Source organism: Pistacia vera, unplaced genomic scaffold, assembly GCF_008641045.1.
Source record: "Pistacia vera cultivar Batoury unplaced genomic scaffold, PisVer_v2 Contig1009, whole genome shotgun sequence".
NCBI classification, from domain to species: Eukaryota; Viridiplantae; Streptophyta; class Magnoliopsida; order Sapindales; family Anacardiaceae; genus Pistacia; species Pistacia vera.
The window spans coordinates 256070-260994 of record NW_022195038.1 but is presented as its reverse complement, the minus strand read 5'-3'; positions in this window follow the sequence as shown (position 1 = coordinate 260994).

The window sequence follows — 4925 nt, the reverse complement described above, 5'->3', positions numbered from 1 at the left end:
CAAGTTCACTAGAGGCTAGAAATTCCTCACAAAACCGACCAGGCCGTTAAAGGCTAGATCCGGCCTTGGAAGCTCTGAAGCAGGCCAAATCCAGCCTTGGAAGCTCTAAAGCAGGCCAAATCTAGCCTCATAGTGTTGTCGGACAGCCACCCACCGACATGCAGACATTAATTCAGCCACCCATACACACTAGGGGTGTTCGGTTCCGGGTGCCCTGCACTTTTAGAAGGAACCAGAACCGGAACCGACGGTTCCTTGAAATTTAGAACCAGAACCAGAACCTGTAACAACGGTTCCAGTTCCGGTTCTGGGTACCCTGTAAAATTCATGACCCCTCAAAAGTTTTTAAAATGGCAAAAAAACCCTTAAAAACTTACAAATACCCCCCCACCTGGCACTTGTTAACAAAAATAAAATTACAAATTATAAATTCAAAATTACAAACTCCATTAATTTGTAAAGGTAGATTCTCAAAAGTCAAACCAACTTACTTTAAATGTTATGAAATATAAATATAAATGTATTCACATTACTTTTTCTACAAAAGTTTTTATTAACCCTCCTAATCTTTAATTTTATTTTATATTAGTCTCGGTTTTGGTTCCTAGTTCCGATTCCGGTTCCTAACTATAGGAACCGGAACCAGAACCGCACAGTTACGGTTCCAAAAATTTGGAACCGGAACCTACCCATTGACGACTGGTTCTAGGTAGGAACCGGAACCAAACTCAGGGTACCCGCCGGTTCCGGTTCCAACCGGTTCTTTTGAACACCCCTAATACACACATATGCAGACATCGATTTATTTACCTGGAGATAAAATTTACAATGAAGGCATTTTCAAATTTTTGTAACATAAAATCAAAGATCTTTTTTATGTTTTCAAAACAAAACACTACATAACAATATGTTAAATTATACAAATTTAAAAGTAAATATAAATTTTGAAATATATTGTAAACAAAATAAACTAATTAGATTAAGACATAATAATTATTAAATTATTTAAAGTAAATATAAATTTTATATATATAAAAAATTGAGTTAAGATAAAATTAATAATTGTACATGTATAATTATTAATATCAATTATAGGTAGTTGTCATTAAATTATTCATCCAATTTGAGAAGATCACCTGAATATTATATGGTCTAATTATATTTTTAGGATCATCATCTTGTATAACTGATATTATTTTTGCAGACATGTATTTGATATTCGATATTAGTATTTTGTAATGAATCGCGCATGATATTTAAGATCACCTGAATATTATCAAGATCAACTATTTAAACTTAAAATTTATACTGACCTTCTGCAATTTCTGTAACTTATATTCATTTTCAAGTTGCTTTGCGCATGTATGTTTATTATATATTTTTTACATTATTATTGGTTTTTTTTTGTGCTTTCAATATATATTTTCTACATAGAAGTTCATTTTATATTAAATTGATAATTAGTAAATAAGTAAATAAAATATCCACAAATTGAACTCAAAGTCTATATCATCATGGTTTTTCTCAAATATGTCACCATTTGATTTCAACCAAAATTTAAAACTTTGTCCTTTACGACCGATTCATTTGCCTCTTATGCTAGTTCAAAATACAAGTCTTAAATTAGTCAAAACCAAATAAACTCTCTTAATTTATAATACTCATCTCTTTCTTCAACTCAAAACAGCTCTTGTTTCTCTCTTTTCCGTATTTGGGTATTAATAGCATTCTCTTGCAACAAAATATTGCGTGGGCAAACATGAGAAGCAAAGCCGAAATGCGAAGCAAGTGAGCAGACATGGAAAACAAGGAAGATTTTACACAAGGCTAGAGACTTTTATGTCAGAGATGGGAGGATTGCGCTAGTAAGGTAGGTTAGGGCGTGCGTGGTAGGCTGCCCCACTGCTCAACTCTCTCGTTTGCCCAGAAGTTTTTAGGTCAATTATTCAAAGTCGAGGAACGATGATAAGTTTAGAGAATTCTAGCAGTAGTGTCCAAAAAATGGGGACTCAGATGGATTTGAATGCGAGGGAAGAAGAGTTGAGAACACAGAAAATGGAGAATTATGGGGCGGTGAAAAGGTTCACAAGTGTTGGACTTGGAAGATGGGAGAATTAGATGAGATAGGCCTTGTTATTTTGAAGAAGATATGTTGTATGCTAGAAGCAGAAGTTATGCTGCCAAGGAACAATTTCAATTCTTTTAGAACTGATTTAGTGAGTTTGAAGGGTTTCTTGGATTGATTATTCTCTATAATTCTATATAGAATTCGTTAATCTGGTTCATTATTCGTAATAGATGTCTGAAATGTGAAATTGTTTCTATAAGCATAATTACTATTAGTTAGCAGAGAGAATAATTTTGTTTTTTGGATTCGATAGAGAAAGAGAACTGCGGCAACATCCTCTCCATTTTAACTCTTCTTCTTATATATTGTATTTGCATAACATCCTTTGTATAAAATGACCAATTGTATGACATGCTACCACCACCTCAAAGTTAAACAATAGTATAAGAAAGGTAGAAAGCCTATCTGCAATTTGGAAAACGTCACAAACTCCATTGAAATTCACCAGAAACTTCTCTTAATAATTCACATAGTTCTCTTTTCCTGTTTTCCAAATCAAGGGATCTGCTTACTTGTGATTGAAAAAAATAAAAACTAAAAAAAAATAATTTTTTTTTTTAAATGGCTGAATACTTTGACCCCCACTACTTCCCACCATAAATTTAGAAACTATCATATTAATCCCAAGTACGTTAATCTGTTTATTTGATTTACAATAAAGATTGACTCACAATCCAATCTACCAACTTTTTCTCACAACTTGACGTGTCAGCTCGCAATTAGACAGACATGACCTATAACAAATAGACGGGACCTATTTGCATGATTAATTGCGAGCTATCATCATCGGGTTGTGAGAACAAGTTTGTTAGAGTGATGTTGTAAGTGTAGTTTACCTGGAAATGGGAAAAAGACAAGTGAAAACTTCAAATAAAATACATAGTTAAATGAATATGACATTAGTTAGCAGGCCAAAGTTGAAAAATAATGTGATGGAACAAACGCTTATTAAATAATTTAACCATTAGATGTCAAATTACCCTTTTGAATTAGGCATTGACTGTTTCTTGTCTTAAGATCGTCGTCAATTTTGATAATCAGATGGTCAAAAACAAAGAAAAGGGTTTCTGGTAATTAAGCTGCGAAAAGTTCAGGGTGTGGGCAGTCCATGCTGTCTATGATCTAATTTGTGTGCCGATACAATTAAATCAGATCTCGTGTATACAAAATTCTTCTCTTTTACGACATACTGTATTGAATAAACATATAGATAATATAGGATGTATAAATGATTTTCTAATAATCTCATTAAGCTGACCATTTTATTCCATTTACTTAGGTCATCATCATAAAATTATTTGAGAGGTAATGATTACATATGTTCCAATGTCATCCAAAAGATCGGTTATTATCTTTTTTTTTTTTTTTTTTTTTTTTAATGATTGGGGTGTTTGAACTAGTATGCATGTACTTCAAGATCTATTAAACACTGTACAAACCTAATATTCTAAATACGTCACAAATGTGGTAGGTAACTTCAAGGTGATGCGAACCTAGGAATTCAATGAATGAAACAAATATTCTTGACCGTGAGACCAATTCTTTAGGGTTTCTCTAAATAATTGTTGCGATGTTGTATCCACTTTCCCATTGAAGATGAATTTAAATTCAACAAAAGAATTCCTTATGTTAGAGGGGTAGTTTCAGTATTGAAGAAATCTCAAGGGAGGTCATATAAATATTTTTGAAATATTTGTCATAGTTAGAGAGGAATAAAAATACAAGTATATAATTTAGTTTTTGCAAGTAAATATGGTAGCATGTAGAAATTACTGTTCAATTGATAAAATTGTTTCTTATGTCATTATTGACCAATATATATAAATGACTTCCCAGTATTCTAACAAGACTGGGAAATTCAAACATTAGAACAAATAAAAAGGTCAGCATTAAGGAATTCCAACATCTGCCTATTAGAAACCATTTCTAACCCNTAGGTTGTTGGGTTGTGTTTGATGTAATGCAAGTTGAAAGGAGTGAAATTTGTTGAAAATTTTCTTGCATTGTGAGTAGCTAGGGGTGATAGCACCGATTGTAGGTGAAGATGGTTGAAAATATATTTTGGATGTGATGGATCACTTAAACGATCTGATATATCGCTTAAGCGACCTGGTATAAGTCTGGTATATGGTACCAGATCGCTTAAGCGATCTGGTATATGACAGAAGATCACTTAAGCGATCTGGTATAAGTCTGGTATATGGCAGCAGATCACTTAAGCGATCAGACTTATTTATACTAGATCGCTTAAGCGATATACTGAATCGCTTAAGCGATGCAAAGCGATATACTTTGGTGAGAAATTATATTCCATAATGTTTATTTAATATTTAGTCATTTTTTATTATTATTAATTATTTTTTTTTCATTTCAATAGAATGTGAAAAGAACACTTTGGTCTTTGTCAATCAGCACTGTACATAAAACTGAAAAATCTATTGTTATTCTATTATTTTTGTTAGTTCTTGGCAAGAAAGTAATATAAAAAAATATAATATTGATATAAAATTGAACTCTGCAACCATCTGCTCTACACTCTATAGACCAAGGCTAAATAGACGGGATTGCTTAAGCGATTAAGGGTAATTTACTTCAATATTTCTTTTCCATGTTTATGGACATATGTTTAATATAGACGTAAAAGAACTAATTTAATTAAAATATAATAACGGTCATGGTCCACTGAATGAATCGTACACCTGATATGTTTAATATAGACGTAAACATTCTACACCATATATGTTTAATATAGCCGTAAAAGAACTAATTTAATTAAAATATAATAACGGTCATGGTC